At 44.1% G+C, this 27968-nt stretch overlaps 1 long non-coding RNA gene across 1 annotated transcript; it reads right to left on the bottom strand.

Annotated features, from left to right (window-relative positions):
- Positions 1-27879, bottom strand: LOC137369651 (uncharacterized). Its single transcript, XR_010974992.1, has 3 exons — positions 27819-27879; positions 27214-27316; positions 1-1057 (listed from the first exon to the last, which is right to left on the bottom strand). It is a non-coding gene; the product is annotated as an uncharacterized lncRNA (long non-coding RNA).
- Positions 27880-27968: the final 89 nt, after the last annotated feature.

Below are 27968 nucleotides of genomic sequence, written 5' to 3'. Positions count from 1 at the left end.
CAAAGCTGCAGCAAGGCTGTTCAGCCCACACTGCAGACAACAGCCGTTCCAGTGCAATGTGATTGCAGCTACTGCATCATTGCTGATGTGTCGGCTCCTTTAATGTTTCGCTTTTCACGGATGCTGTCTGAGCTGCTGGGCATTTCCAGCATGTTCTGTTTTAAATTTCAGGTAATATGTGCTGAGCTATACAAATATCAACATCAAATGGGATTGTGACACGATGAGAGTAACAAGAGGAATTGCTGCTGCTCGGGCGAAGTCCAGTTGTTGCACCCGCTTGGTTGAAATGGGCAACGTGCAGTACTGCACGAGGACAACATGCTAAAAAGACCATTGCATCCTCATAGTAGTTGAAAGCGTAAAATATGTTATCATCGTTCAGAAGTAGGCAACCACAGACCTTAGGAATCATTATTCCATCGTTAATTTACCGTTGAATCTGGTTTGGTGGCAGTCTGACTGATTGATGTTGTTATGACCAGGTGAGAGAGAGAACTAGGGTTCCCTTGCAGCCATCACCTGGTCTTACAGTGTTAAATACACTGTTTTTGACTCCCCCTTGGTGAATCCTTGTTCACCACTTTCCAACTATAATGCAAAGAAACCAGCACAAACAGGCATTCTCAGGTTTAAAGGAGAAAAGTTGAAATTTATTAAACTTTAATTGGGTTAACGCCTATGGATACAATGTTTCTATAGGATATGGGGGGAAAGTGGGAACAGGTTACTGAGGTGGATGATCAGCCATGATCATAACGAATGGCGGAGCAGGCTCAAAGGGCCGAATGGCCTACTCCCGCTCTTATTTTCTATGTTTCATTTTCTATGATACATGACGCGTCTATGCTAGCATGCATACACGATACATGCAGATAGGGACAGAAAGAGCAGAAGAAAAATAAAGTGGAAAAGTTTCAGGAAATCTCTGAAGAGGGTTTTTTGTTACTGTGCTTCAAGCTCGCTGTAGAGTCCTTGATTGTAGGTAGATCTTGCTTTTCGTTGGGGCCCAGTATTCTACTTAAACCTTGGAACCACTCAGCAGGTCTGGCAGCATCTGTGGAAAGAGAAGCAGAGTTAACGTTTCGGGTCAGTGACCCTTCATCGGAACTTCATCAGTCTGTTAATATGCAAAAATATCTTTCCAGCCAGGGGCCTGGCAACCCCTTGTAAAAGGCCTTCTCTTCTTCCCAGCAACAATTTGAAATTTAATGTCCGTGTGGCGGAATTAATATGGTTAATTCTTAGCAGGTGGGGGCCTGCATGACAATATTACACAACACAATACATTGTGCCTCGGTAAAGAATATATATAACAGCTGATAAATATGTTCTGAGGGTTAACTATATGTGTCTGTAATTAAATTTGGAAAAAAAACTTTAATTTCCATGGTGCTGCTGAAATATTATTCATTCTTTCATGTGGATACAGTAATAGCCATGCAGTAATTTAATTTTGTATTTTAATTGGGGAAACTAAGTTCATATTTAATGTGAATCTTCTATCATATATAGTTTGTATGTATGTAAGAAGCCGTTTCTGTGTTTGCAGAATTTATAATGTAAGGAAGATAATTCTCATTAAAAAAACACTTTTGCTTCACATTTGTGAGACAAGTGCCAATTTCTTGAGGTTCCGCAATAGTAATACACACCCTGAGGGTAAAAAGCTTGGCTTTTGGGAAATACTCATTGTTATAACTGCCGTTTTTCTTTGCACAGGATCCACCACTTCAGACCACAAAGTGACTGCGTCCCTTCATTAGAGTTTCAGCAAGTTACCCACACATCAACGACGTGTGGAATGATTGCGTCTTCCGTTATAAGAAATGAAACAGTGACAGAGAAGTCAAAGTGCTGGTTATCACAGTTATTTGCGACAAGTTGCCCGCTGCCTGGATTTCATTTGTGAGAATGAGAAAACTACCCACTACCTGCTGTCTTCTCATGAAAGCGAATAGTTAAGCTTCCAGGTGTCAGAGAACAACGCATTTCATTGCTAAGGTCCGTATGTAACAGCATGATTTTCTTTTAAATACATAGGGGTCCCTTTTTTATTTCTTCAGAGGATGTGGGTGTCGCTGGCTAGGCCAGCATTTATTGCCCATCCCTAATTGCCCTTGAGAAGGTGATAGTGAGCCGCCATCTTGAATCACTGCAGTCCATGTGGGGTAGGTACACCCACAGTGCTATCAGGTGAGAAATTGAAAGAAGTACATTCTCGGGATATAATGAAGATGTGGGAGAGGAAAGACATCTTTATCTAACATCCTGTTGAATGAAAGAGACCTGCATTTATCTTGATACATCTGATGTCAGTAACTGTGACCAACACATACCATAGGGTAGATGAGTGACAGATTAGACACTGTAAAGCTTTTTTTTGTACATATATGAAACACACGTAATTCTACTGGCATGATTTCAATTCCCAACAGCCAGCCACACACGACGTCTGGGGAAGGTAAAGAAAACACGGGTCTTCCACATCTTATCAGCAGGTATTATACTGCTGTATGACCTAATTATATTTTTTATCACATTCTCTGATCCTGGATCGCCTAGCTGGTGCCATTCCCTGTTCTCTTGTACAACAATCGTTTTATGTCTTGTGCGCTAACTATGTAAACCTAATGCAACAAAGGAGTTGATTGTTAAAACTAATGCTTGCAGATTCAGTGTGAAATTACTGAGGCAACCTTTCATCTGGTGGCTGTATGTACAATGCCAAAACTTGCAGTAAATTAGTTATACTCTGAGATGAAAATAGTGCAAATTTTCCAAATTCAATTTAAGCTTATAATTTAATACATTACATGACAGCTTCTTGACTAAATAACTATGTATAGCAGGCAGTTATGTAGCTGTGCTTTCTTGCGTTGCATGTGCCTGATTTGTCAAGTCTAGCTACTTAAAATATTTTTGTGTCTTCTGATTGGTAATCATTTTTCGCCTAATTGTTTACATAGTTGAAACACTAAATATTATCGTAACAGTTTTTTATTTATTCATGGGATGTGGGCGTCGCTGGCTAAACTAGCATTTATTGCCAATCCCTAATTGCCCTTGAGAAGATGGTGATGAGCTGCCTTCTTGAACCACTGCAGTCCATGTGGGCTTGGTCCACCCACAGTGCTGTTAGGAAGGGAGTTCCAGGATTTTGACCCAGTGACAGTGAAGGAACGGTGATATAGTTTCAAGTCAGGATGGTGTGTGACTTGGAGGGGAACTTGCAGGTGGTGATGTTCCCATGCATTTGCTGCCCTTGTCCTTCTAGGTGGTAGAGGTTACGCGTTTGGAAGGTGCTGTCTAAGGAGCTTTGGTGAGTTGTTGCAGTGCATCTTGTAGATGGTACACACTGCTGCCACTCTGTGTCGGTGGTGGAGGGAGTGAATGTTTGGGGATGGGGTGCCAATCAAGCAGGCTGCTTTGTCCTGGATGGTGTCAAGCTTCTTGGCTGTTGTTGGAACTGCACCCATCCAGGCAAGTGGAGAGTGTTCCATCACACTCCTGACTTGTGCCTTGTAGATGGTGGACAGGCTTTTGAGGGGGGTCAGGTTACCCTCCAGTGAGTTACTCGCTGCAAGATTCCTAGCCTCTGACCTGTTCGTGTTGCCACAGTATTTATATGGCTACACCAGTTCAGTTTCTGGTTAATGGTAACCCCCAGGATGTTAATAGTAGGTGATTCAGCGATTGTAATGCCATTGACTGTCAAGGGGCGATGGTTAGATTCTCTCTTGTTGGAGAGAGAATTGCCACTCGTGTGGCACGAATGTTACTTGCCATTTCCCAGCCCAAGCCTGGATATTTTCTAGGCCCCCACAAAATCTTATATGTTTCAGTAAGATCACTTCTCATTCTTCTAAACTCCAATGAGAATAGGCTCAACCTACTCAACCTTTCCTCATAAGACAACCTCTTCATCTCAGGAATCAGCCTAGTAAACCTTCTCTGATCTGCTTCCAATGCAAGTATATCCTACTTAAGTAAGGAGACCAATACTGCACACAGTACTCTAGAGTAGAGTTGTAGCAAGACTTCCCTACTTTTATACTCCATGCCCCTTGCAATAAAGACCAACATTCCATTTGCTTTCCTAATTACTTGTTGTACCTGCGTGCTAACCTTTTGTGATTCATGTATGAGGACACACACAACCCTCTTTACTGCAGCATTCTGCAGACTCTCCATTTAAATAATATTCTGCTTTTCCATTCTTCCTACCAAAGTGGACAACTTCACATTTTCCCACATTATATTCCATTTGCCAAATTTATGCCCACTCATTTAACCTATCTATAGCCCTTTGCAGACTCTGTGCCCTCCTCACAACTTGCTTTCCTATCTATCTTTGTATTGTCAGCAATTTTGTTACAATACACTTGGTCTCTTCATCCAAGTCATTTATATAGATTGTAAATAGTTGAGGCCCCAGCATTGACCCTTGTGGCACACAGCTAGTTACTGTCTGCCAACCTGAAAAAGACAAATTTATCCCCATTCTCTGTTTCCTGTTATTTCGCCAATCCTCTTACAATGTTAATATATTACCCTCAACATCATGAGCTTTTAAATTGTGTGCCACCTTTTATGTGGCACCTTATCGAATGCCTTTTGGAAATCCAAACACACTACGTCTCCTGGTTTCCGTTTATCCACCCTGCTTGTTACATTCTCAAAGAACTCTAATAAATTTGTCAAATATGATTTCCCTTTCACAAAAACATGTTGACTCTGCCTGATTGTATTGTGATTTTCTAAATGTCCTGCTACCTCTTCCTTAATAATGGATTCTAGCATTTTCCCAATGACAGATGTTAGGCTAACTGGCCTATAGTTTCCAGCTTTCTGTCTCCCTCCTTTCTTGAATAGAGGTGTTACATTTGCGGTTTTCTAACCTGCTAGGACCTTTTCAGAATCTAGGGAATTTTGGAAGATTACAACCAGTGCACCCACTATCTCTGCAGTCACTTATTTTAAGACCCCAGGATGCAGGCCATCAGGTCCAGGAGACTTTCGTCCCATTAGTTTTCCTAGTACTTTTTCTCTAGTGATAGTGATTGTTTTAATTTCCACCCTCCCTTTTGCCTCTTGATTTTCTACTATTCTTGGGATGCTTTTTATGTCGACTACTGTGAAGACATACACAATATTTGTTCAAAGTCTCTGCCATTTCCTTGTTTCCCATTATTAGTTCCCTAGTCTCATCCACTGAGGGACAAACACTTACTTTAGCTACTCTTTTCCTTTTTGTATACTTAGAGTCATAGAGAGATACAGCACTGAAACAGGCCCTTCAGCCCACCGAGTCTGTGCCGACCAACAACCACCCATTTATACTAATTCTACATTAATCCCATATTCCCTACCACATCCCCTCCCACATTAATCCCATATTCCCTACCACCTAACTACACTAGGGACAATTTACAATGGCCAATTTACCTATCAACCTGCAAGTCTTTGGCTGTGGGAGGAAACCGGAGCACCCGGCGAAAACCCACGTGGTCACAGGGAGAACTTGCAAACTCCACAAAGGCAGTACCCAGAACTGAACCCGGGTCGCTGGAGCTGTGAGGCTGCGGTGCTAACCACTGCGCCACTCACTTGTAGAAGCTTTTTCTGTCTGTTTTTAAATTACTTTAAATTATCCGGTGGGCCGAAGGGCCTGTTTCAGTGCTGTATCTCTCTATGACTCTATGACTTGCTAGTTTACTCTCATACTTTAATTTCTCCCTTTTTTCAACCATCCTTTGCTGGTTTCTAAAATTTTCCCAATCTTCTGGGCTACACTAATCTTCACAGCATTGTATGCCTTTTCCTTCAATTTGATACCATCCTAACTTCCTTAGTTAGCCACGGATGGTGCATCCTTTTCAGAGTCTTTTTTTATCAATGGAATATATCTTTATTCAGAGTCACAAAATATCTCCTTAAGTGTCTTCCACTGCTTTTCTGCCATCTTACCTTTTAACCTATTTTCCCAGTCTACTTTAGCCAACTCTGTCTTCATACCCTTGTAAGTGCCTTTATTTAAATTTAAGGCACTAGTTTCACACCCTCAAACTGAATGTGAAATTCTATCATGTTATGATCCTTTACTATGAGTCATTAATTAATCCTGTCTCATTACACATTACCTGGTCTAAAATCGCCTGCTCCTGGTTCGTTCCAGAACATATTGTTCTAAGAAACTGACCTGAATACACTATGAACTCATCCTCAGGCTGCCTTTGCCAATCTGATTCGTCAATTCAATATGAAGATTTAATTGCCCCCAATTATTGCAGTAACCTTCTTACAAGTCCCCATTATTTCTTGATTTATACTCTATCCTACAGCCCTGCTACTGTTAGGGGCCCTGTAACTACTACCACCAGTGACTTCTTTCCTCTGCTATTTTTTATCTTTACCCAAAGTAATTCTACATCTTGATCTACCGAGCCAAGATCATTTCTCACTGCAGTACTGATCTCATCCTTTATTAAAAGAACTACCCCATCTCCTTTTCCTTTCTTCCTATCCTTTTGAAATGACAAATACCCTTGAATATTCAGTTCACAGCCTTGTCACCTTGCGACTATGTCTGTGTGATGGCTATCATATCATGACAATTTATTTCTACTTGTGCCATCACTTCAACCATCTTGTTACGAGTTCTGCATGCATTCAGATAAAGAGCCTTTAATTCTGTCTTTTTACCATTTTTCCCTACTCTGACCTTATTTGTTGGTGCACTCTTATGTTTGTACACTTTGTCCCTCCCTGTCACACTCTGGTTGTTGTCATGGTCCTGTAGTTTTTTTTCGGAATATGCGGTTTGCCTTTAAGGCATGTGAGGGATCAGTATTGCCTTAGGAGTTACAGGAAGGTACATTTTCATTGCCTTAGAAACAGCCATTTGGAGACTGCGATTCAAAGGGTGCATTCTCGTTACCATAGATATAGCCACTGGGAGTGAGCCTGCTGTGATACATTTGTTACAATTCAATTTTGAACTGGCTTTTGAGTTGAAGACAGTTTGTTCTAACAGACACAGACAGAAGACACAGACAGATGTGATGAGCACACCTGAAAAAGAGCTCTCAACAATTTAAACTGAAGGAATAGGAATTTAGTCTGCTTCATTATTATCTCTCAAAATTCTAAAAAAAAGTCAAACTAAAACAGAGATCTCTAGTAATTTAAATTGAAGAAAGGGAAGTTAGACTGTGACAATCTTTTATCCCTCAAAAACTCTAAAGTCAGATTGATTCTGTTGAAAGTGTTTGCAAGTTGTTAATTGTTAAAATTCGCTGGAGAAGGAAAGCAACATCCTGTGAGGACTTCATGCAATATCCTGTGAGGACGTTGAGCAACATTGGACTGTAAATTTGCAAGGACTCTAATTTTTTCGATTTCAAATGTTGGTTATTCTTCATAGTGTTTAAGAATTTAGTTCTTCTAATTAAAGAGTTAATTTGTTGATTGAAGACACCTGGTTTGGTTAGCCTCATTCAGTGGTGGGGCGGGGGGGGGGGGGGGGGGGGTGGTTAATTTGGCTGGGTCTTTCTTTAATTTGGAAAGTTTTAAATGATATGTTAGGCGATGTTGTGGAGCGGCGGGATTGAATTATCAGTGCGTCTCTCCCACCACAATCAGAATCGTATATTTTGATTGGGGACTTTGACAGGAGCGTTGGTCGTAACATTATCATTACCCATTTCGCTACCCTGCACTACTGCCTTGTCCTTTTTCGTTAACTTTCCAAATGTCCCCTCATGTGAACCCTTGCACCTCACCCCACTATTTAGTTTGAAGCCTTCTCTACAGTCCCAGTCATACGATTCACGAGGACACTTATCCCAGCACAGTTCAGATGAAGGCCATACAGCTCCGTCTTTCCCCAGTACTGGTGCCAATGCCCCATGAATCAAAATCCATTTCTCCCACACCAATCTTTGAGCCATGCATTCAACTCTCTAATCTTATTTACCCTATGCCAATTTGCTCATGGCTCGGATAGTAATGCAGAGATTATTACCTTTGTGCTTCTGCTTTTTAATTTAGCCCCTTGGTGCTCATACTGTCTCAGCAGAATCTCTTTCTTAGTCCTATCTATGTCATTGGACATGGACCACGACAACTGGATCTTCACCCTCCCACTTCTAGTTCCTCTCCAGCCCCAAGGAGATGTCCTCAACCCTAGTTAGGGAACGGAGTTTGGAGCAGGGACCAAAGACAATGGCTGCCAACTTCCCAATATTTCATTGGAGGAAATTTCTGCTCATCCTGTACTTGATGTCAGATAACCTGTCTGATAATTTAGCAACAGTGGAGGAATCGAGAGAGGTGGTGGTGAGGTAGAGCTGGGTGTTGTCAGTGTACATGTGAAATCTAATGCTGTACCTTCAGAAGAGGGGCAGCATGTGGATGAGAAATAGGGGGGGGCCAAGAATAGATCCTTGCGGGACACCAGAGGCAACAGTGCGGGAGCAGAAAGCAAAGCTATTGCAGGTGATCCTCTGGCTCCAATTGAATAGGTAAGACTGGAATCAGGAGAGAGCAGTCCCACCCAGCTGGACAACAGTGGAGTGGCATTGGAGGAGGATGGTGTAGTCAACTGTGTCAGAGGCTGCAGACAGGTCGAAAAGGATGAGGAAGGAAAGTTTATCTTTGTCACAGTTACATAGAATGTCATACTGTGGCAGGGCAGAAACCTGTTTGGAGAAATTCATACATGGAGTTCCAGGATAGATGAGCAGAGATTTGGAAGGCGACACCCTGTGCCCGATGAGGGTCCCCCCCCGGCACAAGCCGTCGCCATTGGAGCACCTCCACCAATCCCTACCTTGAGCGATCCACCCCCTCACCCCCACCCCAACCCCCCCCACCTCACTGGGGCCCAGCCAATTGTCCCTGGTGAGCCCCACAAACTTACCTGTATTCCGGGGCCTCATCAGTCTTGGCTGGGTGCGGTCCCATCAGTGGCCATTGGTCCTGGTGGCGCTGTTGAGACTGAAGAGCTGCCGGCCAGCTGATTGGCTGGTAGCTCTTGTAGGCAGGACTTCCTGCCTCAGAGAGGTGGATGTCCTGCCCGAGGCCAAGTAAGGTCCTGGCCCATGTAAAATTACTGTGTGCTTCCAGGCCTGGCAGAGGTGGGTTTGCACCGACCTTTTTTTGCTGGTGGGCAGGGCCTGACGTAAAATTCCGGCCCTAGTCTCTCACCTTTAAGAAAATATTCTGATTTGTCTTTTTTGGATCAAAGTGGACAACCTCACACTTCCCCACATTGGGGAGGCAGTGGCAGAGTGGTAATATCACTGGAGTAATAACCCAGAGACCCAGGCTACTGCTCTGGGGACATGGGTTTGAATCCCACCATGCCAGGTGGTGAAATTTGAATTCAATTAATCTGGGAATTAAAAAGCTAGTCTAATGGTGACCATGAAACCATTGCCGGATTGTTGTAAAAACCCATCTGGTTCACTAAGGTCCTTTAGGGAAGGAAATCTGCCGTCCTTACCTGGCCTGGCCTACATGTGACTCCAGACCCACAGAGATGTGGTTGATTCTTAAAATGCTTTCTGAAGTTACCTAAACAAGTCACTCAGTTCAAGGGCAATAAATGCTGGCTTAGCCAGTGATGCCCACATCCCACAAAATGAATTTGAAGCAATTGAACCCCATCTGCAATAGTTTTGCCCATACATTTAGCGGTTTAGAGATTGGACCCCCGTTGTGCTCATTTTACAAGCATAAAACAGGGGCCATGAGGGCCAATTTCAGGGATCAACATCCTGCATCTAAAGGAAGCTTGACAGACATTGGACTCCATATTGGGTTGGGCCATTTTACATGTGTCCCTGGTTGCTGCCTAAAGCACACATCAGGTCCCTTGCATATCTAAATGAGGAGCCAAACAGCTGTTTTAGGCCCCTTCTGGTAAATTATGCATCACAGCGTGGGGTAGGAGCCAGGCCTACTCAGCTCAGGATTCTTCAGAGGTCCAATTTTTCTGGCTAGACAATGACACAGAGCTGGAGTGTAACATGGATCTTCTGGTTCTCTCCATCACTTGAAGTGGTTATTGCTGTCTGTAAATAGATGAAGCACTTGCTGCAGTAACTCTCCCTAGATTTACGAGAATGCTCACATGCCTGCATGTCCAAATCTACCTTCTTCATAACTTTTCCTTATCTCATTAACTTTTTTGTTTCATCCTATACAATGCACCCGGCAATTTAGCCTCTTCTCTTGGCATATGAGCTCAATAGCCTTGAACAGACCCAAGCAAAAGTAGCTAACAACAGGGTAGTATTTTTACAAAACTGCAGTCCAGCAGGCAATGCTTTGCACCAGGGAGCGTGATTTTGTAAAATTGCTTCATATGCTTTAAAGTTCAGATTCCATAGAGCATGTGGTAGATAGAATCATTATAGCTAGAAGAAGGTCAATTGATCCATCGTGCCTGTGCCACTCTTTGAAATAGCTATCCAATTAGTCCCACTCCCCTGCCCTTTCCCCATAGCCCTTCAAATTTTCCCTTTTCGGGTATCGACCCAATTCCCTTTTAAACGTTACTACTGAATCTGCTTCCACCACCCTTTTTAGCAGTTCATTCCAGATCATAGAAACTTGTTGCATACCATTTTTTTTCTCCTCATCTCAACCTTTGGTTCTTTTGGTAATTATCTTAAATCTGTGTCTTCTGGTTACCAACCCTGTTGACTGTATCTCCCTAGCTACTCTATCAAAACCTTTCAAATGTGAAAAAAAAACACTAACATTAACGGCCAAAAAATAATTGCCCAAAAAATGAAGCACTGCCAAGGGAACATGACCTAACATATTCCCTCCAGTTTTTTCCCCTCTCTGGTACAAGTATTGTTTCCATGGATTGTTCTAGTGATTAAACCACTGGCCCTCTACACATGAGGCAACTGCATCCACAGTTCCCCAGTGTGTTTACTTGAACAAGCCTGATTATCAAAATAAGTGGTTCAGACAAGTGAAAATGATGCCACTGTCAAGAAATGTAAACAATCAAAATGTTTAGCTGGCTCAGAACTAAGAGCTGAAAAGCATATCTGGATCGTACTATGAAACCAGACCATGTGCAAGCCCACCATCCCATGTTCTCCATCTCCCTAGAGATGTTTCATCATGCTTCATCCTCCGCCAGCACAAGAGCTAACCTGTTTAAGGTAGTTTTAGGGAAAGGGATAATTTCTTTGTTATTGTGTTACCATAGCTCTCTACCTTTATTGTCTTTGTGTAAAAAAGGTTTGGCAATCTTGCTTGGGAAGGGAGCGAGTGAGAACAGCAGCGTATCATTTTCATCATGATGTTATCACATGGAAGTGATACAATAATGTACTTTCATATGTGGCAAGTGTGAAGTCATTCACTTTGGACATAAGAAAGATAAATCGGTGTCTTTTGCAAATAATGAGAATCTAGGAACTGTAGAGGAGGAAAGATATTTGGGAATCCAAGTGCACAAATCATGTAAAGCTAGTAAACAGATTTTTAAAAAGCATTCAAAAAAGCTTTTGGAATGTTGGCCTTTATTTCAAGGGGCTGGATTACGATGAGGAGAAAGCTATGCTTCATTTGTATAGAGCCTTGGTCAGACCTCATCTGGAGTACTGCATTCAGCTTTGGGCACCTCATGTTAGGAAGAATATATTGGCCTTGAGGAGGGTGCAGTGCAGAATGATACTGGGGCTCAGATGGTTAAATTAAATTGCTAGAGTCGATAATTAAGGATAGGGTGACTGAACGCCTTGAAAATTTTCAGCTAAGCAGAGAGTGCCAGCATGGATCTGTAAAGGTCAGGTCATGCTTGACAAAATTGATTGAATTTTTTGAAGAGGTGCAGTAGTAGACTGGGGAATGACTGTGGATGTTATTTAAATGGACTTCCAGAAGGCATTGGTTGAAGTCCCTCATAAGAGAATGTTAGCTGAAGTTGAAGCTCGTGGAATTGAAGGCAATTGGCTGAGTGGCAGGAGACAGAGAGCAGGGATAATGGGCAGGTACTCTAGTTGGCAGGATGTAACTAGTAGTGTCCTGCAAGGACCTGTGCTGGGGCCTCAATTATTCCCTGTATTCACCGGAACTCAGTGATGCCATTGTTTCTCTAGCCAGCGGAAAAGCCCCTGGGAAGGTTGGCATTACCCCTGAAATCATCAAGTGTGCCAAGCCTGCTATACTTTCAGCACTGCACGAACTGCTTTGCCTGTGCTGGGACAAGGGAGCAGTACCACAGGACATGCGCGATACCAATATCATCACCATAAGAACAAGGGTGACCGCGGTGACTGCAACAACTACTGTAGAATCTCCCTGCTCAGCATAGTGGGGAAAGTCTTCGCTCGAGTTGCTTTAAACAGGCTCCAGAAGCTGGCTGAGTGTGTCTACCCTGAGGCACAGTGTGGCTTTCGAGCAGAGAGATCCACCATTGACATGTTGTTCTCCCTTCGCCAGCTAGAGGAGAAATGCTGTGAACAACAGATGCCCCTCTACATTGCTTTCATTGATCTCACCAAAGCCTTTGACCTCGTCAGCAGACGTGGTCTCTTCAGACTACAAGCAAAGATTGGATGTCCACCAAAGCTACTAAGTATCATCACCTCATTCCATGACAATATGAAAGGTACAATTCAGCATAGTGGTGCCTCATCAGACCCCTTTCCTATCCTGAGTGGCATGAAACAGGGCTGTGTTCTCACACCTACACTGTTTGGGATCTTCTTCTCCCTGTTGCTCTCTCATGCATTTAAGTCTTCAGAAGAAGGAATTTTCCTCCACACAAGATCAGATGGCAGGTTGTTCAACCTTGCCCGTCTCAGAGCAAAGATCAAAGTACGGAAAGTCCTCATCAGGGAACTCCTCTTTGCTGACGATGCTGCATTAACATCTCACACTGAAGAGTGTCTGCAGAGACTCATCGACAGGTTTGCGGCTGCCTGCACCGAATTTGGCCTAACCATCAGCCTCAAGAAAACGAACATCATGGGACAGGACGTCAGAAATGCTCCATCCATCAATATTGGCAACCACGCTCTGGAAGTGGTTCAAGAGTTCACCTACCTAGGCTCAACTATCACCAGTAGCCTGTCTCTCGATACAGAATTCAACAAGCGCATGGGAAAGGCTTCCTCTGCTATGTCCAGACTGGCCAAGAGAGTGTGGGAAAATGGCGCACTGAAACGGAACACAAAAGTCCGAGTGTATCAAGCCTGTGTCCTCAGTACCTTGCTCTACGGCAGCGAGTCCTGGACAACGTCCGTCAGCCAAGAGCAACATCTTAGTTCATTCCATCTTCGCTGCCTCCGGAGAATACATGGCATCAGGTGGCAGGACCCTATCTCCAACACAGAAGTCCTCAAGGTGGCCAACATCCCCAGCATATAAACTCTACTGAGCCAGCGGCTCCTGAGATGGCTTGGCCATGTGAGCCGCTTGGAAGATGGCAGGATCCCCAAGGACACATTGTACAGCGAGCTCGTCACTGGTATCAGACCCACCGGCCATCCTTGTCTCCGCTTTAAAGATGTCTGCAAACGCGACATGAAGTCCTGTGACATTGATTACAAGTCGTGGGTGTCAGTTGCCAGCGATCGCCAGAGCTGGCGGGCAGCCATAAAGACGGGGCTAAAGCGTGGCAAGTCGAAGAGACTCAGCAGTTGGCAGGAAAAAAGACAGAAGTGCAAGGGGAGAGCCAACTGTGTAACAGCCCCGGCAACCAATTTTATCTGCAGCACCTGTGCAAGAGTCTGTCACTCGAGAATTGGCCTTTATAGCCAATACAGGCGCTGCTTCACAAACCACTGACCACTTCCAGGCGCTTACCCATTGTCTCTCGAGACAAGGAGGCCAAAGAAGAAGATAAGATAAGATGGAAGCATAAAATTGCAAAGAGATATTGATAGATTAAGCAAATGGGCAAAACTGTGGCAAGTGAATTTCAATGTAGGCAAATGTGAGGTCATCCATTTTGGGCCTAAAAAGGATAGAGCAGGGTAATTTCTAAGAGTGAAAAGCTAGAAACAGTGGAGGTGCAAAGAGACTCAGGGGTCCAGATATATAGATCATTAAAATATCGTAAAGAGGTACAGAAAATAATCAAAAAGGCCTTAATATCTAGAAGACTCGAATACAAGGGAGTAGATGTCATCTTTCAACTATAGTACTATGAAAGGTTCTGGAAACTACACCTTAGCAAGGATATATTGACCTTGGAGAGAATGCAATATAGATTTACTAGAATGATACCTGGATTCTAAGGGTTAAGTTGTAAGGAGAGATTAAACAAAGTAAGGTTATATTCTCTTGAAATTAGAAGGTTTAGGGGTGATATAATTGACGTTTTCAGTATATTAAGGGGAACAGACAGGGTAGATAGGGAGAAACTATTTCCTTTGGGTTGGGAGGTTTAGGACCAGGGAGCATAGTTGAAAAATTGAAGCCAGACCTTTCAGGAGTGAAATTAAGAAACACTTCCACACAGAAAGGATGGTAGAGGTTTGGAACTCTCAAGCACAAACAGCAATTTAAAACTGAGGCGAGCCATAGGGCTGAACTTTATGAGGGCACCATTGCTGAGCCCCCGCGATATTTCACGCAGAGACTCATTTAAATGGAGGGATGGAGCGTCCACCCCCGATGACGTAGAGGGGACGGACGCTCTGTCCCAAGCAATGGCGTCCGGCACTGGCACACAGGCGCTGGCGCCATTTTTAAAGGGCTTCAAGCCCTTAGAGAAATTTTAATTTTTAAAGTTATATTGTGGTGCCTTGTTTTTAAAAATTCAAATAAATGCTGGAGGCCCTTTCTCCCTCCACCCCACCCCCTCCCCCAATGTTTGTTTTTGGGCCTATATCACCCAAATGAACTTTACTCTCAACACAAACTTCCACCCCCCCACCCCCCAACATCGTTACATTTGCCCTTCAACCCCTTCCTACCATCCCCTCAGCCAATACAAAGTGTTTTCCCCGCTTCTCCTCCTCCCCCCCCCCCCCCCCCCTGCCCTGATAATCTCACTGCTCCAACATCCCCACTAGTATCACGCCTCGGAACTCTGAACAGAGTTCTGAAGGTGCAGGAGTGACAGCCAGTGGCCGTAATATCAGTGTGGGACGGCCACCCGGACAAGGTAAGTTCATTTTAAACTTAATTTTAATATTAAAATGAACGTTCCGACGCCGTGCGGCAGGGGGACTGCACCGAGGCCTCGCCGCCGGCGGTAAAATACGGCGGGGCTTTCTCGGCATCGGATGTTATGGCAGGCCTCGCCCGGAAGAATTTTCCAGGCCCCCCCATCACGATCCCTGACATCGGAGGGCTCAAAAAATTCAGCCCATAATCTCATTGAATGCTAGACAGGCTCGAGCTGCTAAAATGACCCTCCTCCTGTTTCCATGTTTCTCTGTTCTTATCTTAAACTTAGAGCTGGGCAATTTAGGAGGGAATCAGGAAGAGCTTTTTCACACACAAGTATGCTAGGATAGGTGCATCTTTCAAGGCTGCGGTGGATAGTTTTTTGTTAGGTAATGGTATCAAAGGATATGGAGCAAAAGCAGGTAAATGGAATTGTGGTACAGATCAATCATGATATAACTGAATGACAAAGCAAGCTCGAGGGGCTGATTGGCCGACTCCTGTTACTGAATGCTTTGAGACAACTTAATACAGTTCATTAAATTCAAAGCTTTGCCAAACACTATTCATGAAAACACTGCAACCTTCATGAATTTTCTAGTTCATTTACCAACAGATAGTGAATTATTAGCCACTAATATGTAAACAACACAAAACTATAGCTTTTTAAAATTTAAGCTGTCAATGCTACTAATTAGCAAATCCGAATTGCAATTTGCTCCATCTCAAAATCATATCAAAGCTTTTAGACTAACAAATCAGCTAAAATGCATCTTCTCAAGTCCAATTTAGCAAGTGTTGATTCAAAATTCCCCAGAGCCTGAGTGCTCCTCAGCAGAGCTTGCCCATGTTAACATTTGAGTTTCAATCCCACTGCATATCACTAAGACATTGAACCACTGGAGAACACTCTCCAGCACTAAATAATCTCTAAACATTGTACAAAATACCACACTGATGTGTGACAACAACTTACAATATGTTGGAAATTATTTTAGGTATATTAATAAGTCTTCCTACTGCTAGAATTGCCCAGATTTTAATCTGTGTTGCATATTTAAAAAAGATCAATCTAGATAATGATCAAGCTGATTTTTTTCCCCCCTCCGTAGTCCAGGATTTGAGAACAATTCTAGGATATTTACTGTTGTCCTGAGGGAGATCAATTAAATGTAAGATACAGTAACAAGGATTCAAAAGCACCACTGATGACAATCTTTGAATATGTTTGACATAGGAATGTAGGAACATAGGAGGAGTAGGCCATTCAGCCCATCGAGGCTGCCCCGCCATTCAATACGATCATGGCTGATCATCCACTTCAATGCCTTTTCCCTACACTATCCTCATATCCTCTTATGTCATTGGTATTTAGAAATCTATCAGTCTCTGCTTCAATGACTGAGCTTCCACAGCCTTCTGGGGTAGAAAATTCCAAAGATTCACAAGCCTCTGAGTAAAGAAATTTCTCCTCATCTCCATCCTAAGTGGCTTCCCCTTATTTTGAAATTTTGTCTAGACTCTAGATTCTAGACTCCCCAACCAGGGGAAACATCTTACCTCCATCTACCCTGTCTATCCCTTTAAGTATTTTGTAGGTTTCAATGAGAAAACCTCTCATTCTTCGAAACTAGAGAATACAGGCCCAGTTTCCCCAATCTCTCTTCATAGGACAGTCCCGCCATCCCGGGAACAAGTCTGGTGAACCTTCGTTGCACTCCCTCTTTGGCAATAATATCTTTCCCAAGGTCAGGGGACCAAATCTGCACACACTACTCCAGGTGTGGTCTAGACAGGTTCTATACAATTGAAGCAAGACCTCACTACTCCTGTACGCAAATCCTCTTGCGATAAAGGCTAACATACCTGCATGTTGGCGTTAAGCCACTTCAAGGTGATTTGGACCGACTTAGTGAGTGGGCAAGAACATGGCAGATGGAATATAATGTGGAAAAATGTGAGGTTATCCACTTTGGTAGGAGGAATAGATGTGCAGAGTATTTCTTGAATGGTAAGAGATTAGAAAGTGTAGATGTACAAAGGGACCTGGGTGTCCTTGTCAATAAGTCACTGAAAGCTAACATGCAGGTGCAGCTAGCATTTAAGAAGCAATTGCCAGAGTTGCTGAAGGACTCAATGGAATTTTATACAATGAAATACAATGGCCTAGATTTTGCATTGATTATAATGGTAAGGCTAAGAGCACTCACCATTATTTTGGAGTAAACCTGACAACAACTTCCGGAGCATGCACATGCATGGTTAAACATAAAAATCCGGAAGTTGTGATCTGAGTTAGCCTGCTGCTCCACAGGTTGCATTGTAACAGTACCTAGCTGTCACTAGGTTATCAGAATGCTTTTGTGACATCTAGTACTGGATGAGCAGAAATTTCCTCCAATTAAATATTGGGAAGACTGAAGTCATTGTCTTCAGTCCCCGCTACAAACTCCATTCCCTAGCTACTGATCCTATCTTTCTCACTGGCAACTGTCTGAGCCTGAACTAGACTGTTTGCAGCTTTGGTACCATATATGACTCCCGAGATGAGCTTCCAATCACATATCCATGTCATCCCCAAGACTGCCTATTTTCAACTCCCTAACGTTGGTCGTCTCTGCCGGCTTCAGCTCATTTGCTGCTGAAACGTTCATCCATGTCTTTGTTGCCTCTAGGCTTGACAATTCCAGTGCACTCCTGGCTGGCCTCCCTCATTCTACCCTCCATAAACTTGACGTCATCCAAAACTCTGCTACCTGTGTCCTTACTCACAGTAAGTCCTGTTCACCCATCACCCCTGAACTCGCTGACCTACATTGGCGCCCGATTAAACAACACCTTGATCTTAAATTCTCATCTTTGTTTTCAAATCCCTCCGTGGCCTACCCCTCCCTATCTGTAATCTCCTCCAGCCCCACAATCCTCTGAGATGTCTGCACTCACCTAACTATGGCCTCTTGAGCATCCCTGACTTTAATTGCTCTACCATTGGTGGTCGTACCTTCAGCTGCCTAGGCCATAAGCTCTGGAATTCACTCCCTAAACCTCTCCAACTCTGTACCTCCCTTTGATCCTTTAAGACTCGCCTTAAAACCTACCTCTTTGACCAAGCTTTTGACTATTGTCTTATGTAACTTGGTGTCACGAACACGTGCTATGCTGAATGATGATTTTTTAATCCATCGTCTGAAAACCTGAATTAAAATGTTTTAAAGGGTGACTGCTAGCAGCTAAAATGGCCACCAAAATTTGCATCAAAATCTCCTACATTACAATGCATAGAGAGGGAGTCGAATTGTCTGGCCAGTTCCCTCCAGAACAATGACTTGGGAAGTTTGGAGTGCATCACCTGGCCAGTCCCCATTAACAAGACATTTAAAGGCAAATTCTTGGGACATTAAACTGGTGGAGCTGAACCATTCAAAGGAAATCACTTTAACAATAGGACCCTGATTGAGAGAAGAGAATTCCTAGACATGGCCTAATTAAGTTGCAAGAGGAAGTACACATTGAGCCATCATGTGACAGGCCCACCATCTGTGTGTTTTAAGATGGCTTTTCTCTCTCTGCAAAGACAAGCAACTGGACACTGATCAGAAGAGATCCAAGTGGGGTCCTTCTCTCTCTCCCCAGTCCACCTGGCAAGTTTCAAACCCTGCCTGCTGGCCATGACCACCTAAGTCCATCATTGCCGCAGACAGAGACCCCATGAAGGAAACCATCTGCATTGCTGTTCTCCGGAAAAACCCGAACTGCTGACCACCTCTACAAGCTGGAAGCTTCAGGACCACTGAGTTCATCCAGGAGACAACCAATTCATCAAACTCCACAGACTGTATACCCCTTTTTATTGCTCCAGACTGCACATTCACTTTTAAAAATAAATAAGCCCTGTTACAGTCAAAGAATGAGTGGGACAAGAGGGGAGCTCTTCAACCCCTTCTCACCTGATCATAACACTTGGTGTCAAAATTTGTTTTATAATGACTCTGAAGTGCCTTGGAACATTTTATTATGTAAAAGGCACTATAAAAATACAAATCATTGTTCATAGACTTGGTATTGAAAACAATGTAAGGGCATGAAAGTTGCGATACTTACCCAGTAGTTACTAAACACGGCTGAAAAATTTAGGGCTGGTGCATTTAGGTGTAAGTGAATGTTTAACAATGTGATGTCATAAATTACTTTCAACAAACTTTCTGTCCCTGAAAATTTAATTTTATAAGTGTGGAGTCTCATTCCTTCAGAATTTAATAAGGGTTAGAGATTTTTTTTAATTAAAAATTTTTCAGAACTTTTTTCTGGCCGTCTCTTTTATCTCTCTCTTTTAATTCTATCTTTCTTTTAGAATCATAGAATAGTAAGTTTACAGCACAGAAAGAGGCCACTTGCCCTATCGTGTCTGTGCCAGCTGGGAAAAAAAGAACCACCCAGCCTAATCCCACTTTCCAGCATTTGGTCCATAGCCCTGCAGGTTACGGTACTTGAGGTGCACATCCAGGCATCTTTTAAATGAGATGAGGTTTTCTGCGTCTACCACTCTTTCAGGCAGTGAGTTCCAGACCTTCACCACCCTCTGAGTGAAAACATTTTTCCTCATCTCCCCTCTAATCATTTTACCAATCACTTTACATCTATGCCCCCTAGTCACTGACCCCAGTGCTAAGGTAAATAGGCCCTTCCCATCCACTCTATCCAGGCCCCTCACAATTTTGTACATCTCAATCAAATCTCCCTTCAGCCTCCTCTGTTCCAAGGAGAACAACCCCAGCCTATCCAATCCTTCCTCAAAGCTGCAATTTTCCAGGTCCTGGCAACATCCTCGTAAATTTCCTCTGTACCCTCTCTAGTGCAATTACATTCTTTCTGTAATGAGGTGACCAGAACTGCACATAGGCCATAACTGTACTCAAGTTATGGCCTAACTAATGTTTTATATAGTTCCAGCATAACCTCCCTGCTCTTATATTCTATGCCTTGGCTAATAACGGAAAGTATTCCCTGTGCCTTCTTAACCACCTTATTGACCTGTCCTGCTACCTTCAGGGATCTGTGGACATACACTGCAAGGTCCTTCACTTCCTCTACACCTCTCAATATCCTCCCATTTATTGTGTATTCCTTTGCCTTGTTTGACCTCCCCAAATGCATCACCTCACACTTCTCCAGGTTGAATTCCATTTGCCACTTTTCTGCCCACTTGACCATTCTATTGATATTTTCTTGCAGTCTACAGCTTTCCTCCTCGCTGACAACCACGTGGCCAATTTTTGTGTCATCTGCAAACTTCTTGATCATTCCCCCTACGTTTATATCCAAATTGTTAATATATAGAGGGGGGAAGAGGAGAATGCTTTCACCCAGAGGGTGGTGGGGGTCTGGAACTCACTGCCTGAAAGAGTCTTCTTTGGCCTCCTTGTCTTGAGAGACAATGGATAAGCGCCGAGAGGTGGTCAGTGGTTTGTGGAGCAGCGCCTGGAGTGGCTATAAAAGCTAATTCTAGAGTGACAGACACTTCCACAGGCGTTGCAGATAAAATTGGTTGTCGGGGCTGTTACACAGTTGGCTCTCTCCTTACACTTCTGTCTTTTTTCCTGCCAACATCTAAGTCTCTTCGACTCGCCACTCTTTAGCTCCGCCTTTATGGCTGTCCGCCAGCTCTGCCGATCATTGGCAACTGACTCCCACGACTTGTGGTCAATGTCACAGGACCTCATGTCGCACTTGCAGATGTCTTTAAAGTGGAGACATGGACGGCCGGTGGGTCTGATACCAGTGACGAGTTCTCTGTACAATGCGTCCTTGGGGATCCTGCCATCTGCCATGCGACTCACATGGTCAAGACATCTCAAGCGTCGCTGGCTCAGTAGGGTGTATATGCTGGGGATGTTGGCTGCCTCGAGGACTTCTGCGTTGGAGCTATGGCCCTGCCACCTGATGCCAAGGATTCTCCGGAGGCAGCGAAGATGGAATGAGTTGAGACGTCGCTCTTGGCTGACATACATTGTTCAGGCCTCGCTGCCGTAGAGCAAGGTACTGAGGACACAGAAATAAAAACAAGAAATGCTGGAAATACTTAGCAGGTCTGGCAGCATCTGTGCAGAGAGAAGCAGAGTTAACGTTAACTCTGCCTCTCTCTGCACAGATGCTGCCAGACCTGCTGAGTATTTCCAGCATTTCTTGTTTTTATTTCAGATTTCCAGCATCTGCAGTATTTAGCTTTTATTATACTGAGGACACAGGCTTGAAACACTCGGACCTCTGTGTTCCGTGTCAGTGCGCCATTTTCCCACACTCTCTTGGCCAGTCTGGACATAGCAGTGGAAGCCTTTCCCATGCACTTGTTGATTTCTGCATCGAGAGATAGGTTACTGGTGATAGTTGAGCCTAGGTAGGTAAACTCTTGAACCACTTCCAGAGCATGGTCGCCAATATTGATGGATGGAACATTTCTGATGTCCTGCCCCATGATGTTTGTTTTCTTGAGGCTGATGATTAGGCCAAATACGTTGCAGGCAGCCGCAATCCTGTCGATGAGTCTCTGCAGACACTCTGCTGTGTGGGATGTTAATGCAGCATCATCAGCAAAGAGCAGTTACCTGATGAGGACTTTCCGTACTTTGGTCTTCGCTCTAAGATGGGCAAGGTTGAACAACCTGCCATCTGATCTTGTGTGGAGGAAAATTCCTTCTTCTGACGACTTAAACGCATGTGAGAGCAGCAGGGAGAAGAAGATCCCAAACAGTGTCGGTGCGAGAACACAGCCCTGTTTCACACCACTCAGGATAGGAAAGGGGTCTGATGAGGCACCGCTATGCTGAATTGTGCCTTTCATATTGTCATGGAATGAGGTGATGATACTTAGTAGCTTTGGTGGACATCCAATCTTTGCTAGTAGTCTGAAGAAACCACGTCTGCTGACAAGGTCAAAGGCTTTGGTGAGATCAATGAAAGCAATGTTTGCGGCATTTCTCCTGTAGCTGGCAAAGGGAGAACAGCATGTCAATGGTGGATCTCTCTGTTCGAAAGCCGTACTGTGCCTCAGGGTAGACACGCTCAGCCAGCTTCTGGAGTCTGTTTAAAACGGCTTGAGTGAAGACTTTCCCCACTTTGCTGAGCAGGGAGATTCCACAATAGTTGTTGCAGTCACCGCGGCCACCCTTGTTCTTATAGAGGGTGATGATATTGGCATCGCGCATGTCCTGTGGTACTGCTCCCTCGTCCCAGCACAGGCAAAGCGGTTTATGGAGTGCTGAGAGTATAGCAGGCTTGGCACTCTTGATTATTTCAGGGGTAATGCTGTCCTTTCCAGGGGCTTTTCCACTGGCTAGAGAATCAATGGCATCACTGAGTTCCGATTTTGTTGGCTGTTCGTCCAGCTCATCCGTGACTGGTAGAGACTGGGCTGCATTGAGGGCGGTATCAGTGACAACATTTTCCCTGGAGTACAGTTCTAGGTAGTGCTCCACCCAGCGGTCCATTTGCTTGCATTGGTCATTGATCGTTTCCCCTGATTTAGACTTGAGGGGGGCGATCTTCTTGATGGTTGGCCCAAAAGCTCTCATAATGCCATCATACATTCCTCTGATGTTTCCGGTGTCGGAGGCCAGCTGAATACAACTGCATAGGTGTTGCCAGTGGTCATATGCACAGCGCCTGGCTGTTCTTTGTGCAGCGCTTCTGGCTACTTTAAGTGCTACGGATGTTAACTCACTGGGGGCTTCCTTGTAGTTCAACAGCGCAATGCTCTTAGTGGCTATGACAGGTTCCAGCTCTTCAAAGTGAGATTGAAACCAGTCCGCATTCTGCTTCTCATGTTTCCCAAAGGTGGTCATTGTTGAGTCATAGATGGACTCTTTGATGTGGACCCACTTCGTCTCTGCATCCCCTGCAGGAGTGTTTTGAAGGGTTTTTTCAAGTGAATTTAGAAACTTATGTAACAGCTGTGGATAAGAAATTCTGTTAGTGTTGATGCACGGGTGGCCCTTCTGCTTGGAGTGATGTAGCTTCTTTGGTTTGAGTCTAACTTTGCTGCACACCAGGGAGTGGTTGGTGTCACAGTCCACACTGTGGAAACTGCGTGTGATTTGGACATTGTTTATAGAGGCTCACCTCTTTAGATGAGGTCCAGCTGGTGCCAACGACGTGATCTTGGGTGTCTCCATGAAACCTGGTGACAGGGTTTAGTATGAAAGAACGAGTTGATGATACAGAGGTTATGATAGGTACACAACTCTAGCAGTCTCTGTCCATTCTCATTCATCCTTCCAATGCCATAGCGCCCAAGGCAGGAGGGCCATGAGTCATGTTCGGCCCCAACCCTGGCGTTAAAGTTCCCCAGCAGGAACAGATGTTCAGTATTAGGAATGCTACTAATGATATTATGGAGTTCCTCGTAGAACTGGTCTTTAACCGAAAGAGTGGTCGAGGCAGAAAACCTCATCTCATTGAAAAGGTGCCTGGATGTGCACCTCAAGTACTGTAACCTGCAGGGCTATGGACCAAATGCTGGGAAGTGGGATTAGACTGGATGTTCTTTTTTTCCAGCTGGCGTTAATATAAACTAGGGGACATAGTACTGAGTCCTGCGGAACCCCACTGGAAACAACCTTCCAGTCGCAAAAACACCTGTCAACAATTACACTTTGCTTCCTGCCACTAAGCCAATTTTGTATCCAGCTTGCTACATTCCCCTGGATCCCATAGGCTTTTTTTTTTAACCAGCCTGCCATGTGGGACCTTGTCAAAAACTTTGCTAAAGTCCATGTAGACCACATCAACTGCATTACCCTCATCAACCCTCCTTGTTATTTCCTCAAAAAAATCAATCAAGTTAGTCAGACACACGATCTTCCCTTAACAAATCCATGCTGACTATCCTTTATTAATCTGTGCCTTTCTAAGTTACAATTTATCCTGTCTCACAGAATTGATTCCAATAATTTGCCCACTGCCAAGGTTAGACTGACTGGCCTGTAATTATTTGGTCTATCTCCCACTCCCTTGTTTTAAAAAGGTACAATGTTAGCAGTTCTCCAATGCTCTGGCACCACACCTGTACCCGGTGAGGATTGGAAAATGATGGTCAGACCTTCTGCTATTTCCTCCCTGGCTTCTTTAACAGTCTGGGGTACATTTCATCTGGCCCTGGTGATTTATCCACTTTCAAGGATTCTAATTCCCTTAATAAATTCCCGGGCGGCACAGTGGCGCAGTGGTTAGCACTGCAGCCTCACAGCTCCAGGGACCCGGGTTCGATTCCGGGTGCTGCCTGTGTGGAGTTTGCAAGTTCTCCCTGTGTCTGCGTGGGTTTTCTCCGGGTGCTCCGGTTTCCTCCCACAAGCCAAAAGACTTGCAGGTTGATAGGTAAATTGGCCATTATAAATTGTCACTAGTATAGGTAGGTGGTAGGGAAATATAGGGATAGGTGGGGATGTTTGGTAGGAATATGGGATTAGTGTAGGATTAGTAGAAGTGGGTGGTTGATGTTCGGCACAGACTCGGTGGGCCGAAGGGCCTGTTTCAGTGCTGTATCTCTAATCTAATCTAATATTTCCTTTCTCCCTATCTTTCGCACATCCAATCCTTCACCCTCCTCCTCCTTAGCTACACTGTCTGCATCATCCTCCTCTTTTGTGAAGACAGACGCAAAGTATTCATTAAGAACCTTACCCACATCTTCCGCCTCCACACATAGGTTACCTTTTTGGTCTTTTATGGCTCCTACTCTTTCCTTAGTTATCCTCTTACTTTTAATGCATTGATAAAACATCTTTGGGTTCACCTTGATTTTGCTTGCCAATATTCTTTCATGCCCTCTCTTTGCTTTCCTAACATCCTTTTTGATTTCACTCCACTTTCTATACTCCTCTCGGCATTCTGTAGTATTGAGTTCTCAGTGTCAGACATAAGCTTTCTTTTCTGCCTACCCTGTAAGCTGTTTGACATCTATGGGATTCTAGATTTGGCTGTCCATTCCTTTCTCTTTGTGGGAACATGTTTATTCTGAAACCCCGAATCTCCCCTTTGAATGCCTCCCACTGTTCTGACACTGATTTACCTTCAAGTAGCTGTTTCCAGTCCACTTCTGCTAAATCACTCCTCAGCTCAGTAAAATTGGCCTTACCCCACTTTAGAACTTTAACTCCTGTTCTATATCTGTCCTTTTCAATAATTATGTTAAAACTAACTGAGTTATGATCACTACCACCAAAATGCTCTCCCACTGCCACTCCTTCCACCTGCCCAGCTTCATTTCCTAAAACCAAGTCCAGACCCGGGCCCTCTCTTATTGGACTTGCTACATACTGGGCAAAAACATTCTCCAGAATGCACCTTAAGAATTCTGTTCCCTCCATTCCATTCACACTAAAACTATCCCAGTTAATATTGGGGTAGTTAAAATCCTGTACTATTACTGCCGTATTGTTTGTGCACTTCTCAGAGATTTGCCTACATATTTGCTCTTCTATTTCCCTCTGACTGTTTTGGGGTCTATTGAACACTCTTAGTAGTATGACTGCCCCTTTTTTATTCCTAAACTCAATCCATATGGCCTCAATTGATGATCCTTTGAACATATCATCCCCTCCTCACAGCTGTAATTGCTTCTTTAACCAAAAGTGCCACCCCCTCCCTTTTTATCCCCCTCTCTATCTCGTCTGAAAACCCTGTCTCTCCTTCAGCCATGTTTCTGTAATAGCTATAATATCATACTGCTATGTTTTTATCTGTGCCCTCAGCTCGTCTGCTTTATTTGCTATACTCCTTGCATTGAAGTATATATCCTTGAGCACTGCCAAACTCTTTTATAAAAGCAAAATACTGCAGATGCTGGAAATCTGAAATAAAAACAAGAAATGCTGGAAATACTCAGCACGTCTGGCAGCACCTGTGGAGAGAGAAGTAGAGTTAATGTTTCAGGTCAGTGACCCTCCTGCTGAGTATTTCTAGCATTTCTTGTCTTTATTTCAGATTTCCAGCATTTGTAGTATTTTGCTGTATTAGGTTTCAAACATGTGCAGATAGCGAAATAGGGATTGAAAAGTGCTGTTGGGCAGGTTTTAAATCTAATTTATACTTCCTGGTTTGGACGCTGCGTGTCTCATTGAGCATTCTTCAATCTGATTGGTTGAAGAGCCTCATTTCTTGCTCTGCTCACACATGCCACAGAACCCGTGTAGTGGGCACCAGGATGGATCAGATGCCCAATGACAGCAATTCTACTCTCAAATGCCCACTAAGACATGTGAGCAGCTGTCAGCAAGGTAAACAGTGAGCTCCATTCAAATGCCGCTGATAGCTAAATCTGGGCTAATGTTCCAAACCCAGTCTCACAGCTCAATTTAAATCTTAGGAAGCACAAGAGACTAGTGGAGGACACTGACAAGGCTATCTGCAGATAATATTTGTATACAATTGTCTCTTACCAAGTAAGTGGAAAAATTAAGCATTCTCTTCATATTGACTACATTATAGAGCTGAATGAATTGAAATATAATATTCTGTCCATCTAAAACAAATTTATATCAACACTAAGGTCATTTTTTGGCATAGAGTGCAACATTTACTGGAGCATTGAAGCACTAGCAAGTCTTATGTAAAGGATGACAAAGTTATTGAAATATATATGGAAATTAACATTTATAGATTATGCAGTGATGAAAGTATGATACCCAATTGACACTGACACGTCATAAACCTATCCAGGAAATGTCATATTTTAGATTCAGCAAGTCACAACAGACTTGGTGTTGAAAATTTTTTTTTTAAGAGGGTTGATATCACAGTGTATTCCAGCAGTTGGTTAGCCCGACTAACGTATCAGTAAAATGTAGGTGCAAATTTAAATATAAAGTACAGTATAAATAGCTATTATTTAACCAAGTATTAAGGTGTAAGATATATCTTAATGTCTGTTACTTGTGATGATCCTTCAAACAATTCAGTAATTATTAATTTGCAGCGTACAGTAGAACCTGAACATATATCACACTACAGATTACGAAACAATATTGGCCCAGATTTTGTAGTTACTGGTGAAGGAACGGCACTCACCATTCACCTCGCTGGTAATCGTCCACAGAGTTTTTACGGGCCTTCAAGCGTAGACTTGCTGTCATTGAGTGTCTGATCCAGTGCAGCACCCTCTACAGGGGACCTGTAGTATGTGAGAGCAGGGCATGAAACAATGGCCAGAAGTGTATGCCCTCTGCAAGAGCGAGCTGGAGGCAGGGAGGGCTTAAAATTGAATGGGAGGTGGAGGGTGCCGTTCCAGTCACCTTCCCGCCCCCGCTGCAATTTTACGAGTGGCAGCAAGAAACGGCCGACCCGCCCAGGCCAATTAAGATCCTTAACTGGCCAATTATCTGCTACTTACAGGCCTTCTCCCACTGGTACTGATATTTAACCAGCGGTGGGCAGGCAGTTCAAGACCTCAGGAGGCTACTCAGTAAAACCTGGCGGCCTCCTTGTGGGCTTGAGGGGGGGCCCTCCTGATCGGGCGCCCTGTGCCCCAAGGAGCGCCCCCCCCCCCCATGACACAAGCTTTCCCCACTGCACCACATTCCAACCCCTCCCCCCCCACAGCACCCCCACCAACTGACCCCTCTTGCCTCACTGGGGCCCGACCAATTGTCCCTGGCTAGGCCCCACACATTTACCAGGGCTGGCGTCCCTCTTGCTCTTCTGGCTGGATGCAGTCCCAGCAGTGGCCACCGCTCCTGGTGGCGCTGCTGGGACTTCGAGCTGCTGATCCACTGATTGGCCGGCAGCTCTTGGAGGCCCAATGGAGGTGGGCTCACCCCTGACCT

The sequence above is a fragment of the Heterodontus francisci genome, chromosome 5, assembly GCF_036365525.1.
Source record: "Heterodontus francisci isolate sHetFra1 chromosome 5, sHetFra1.hap1, whole genome shotgun sequence".
NCBI lineage: Eukaryota > Metazoa > Chordata > Chondrichthyes > Heterodontiformes > Heterodontidae > Heterodontus > Heterodontus francisci.
The sequence above is the reverse complement of the archived record's forward strand: the minus strand, read 5'-3'. Positions and strand labels throughout refer to the sequence as shown.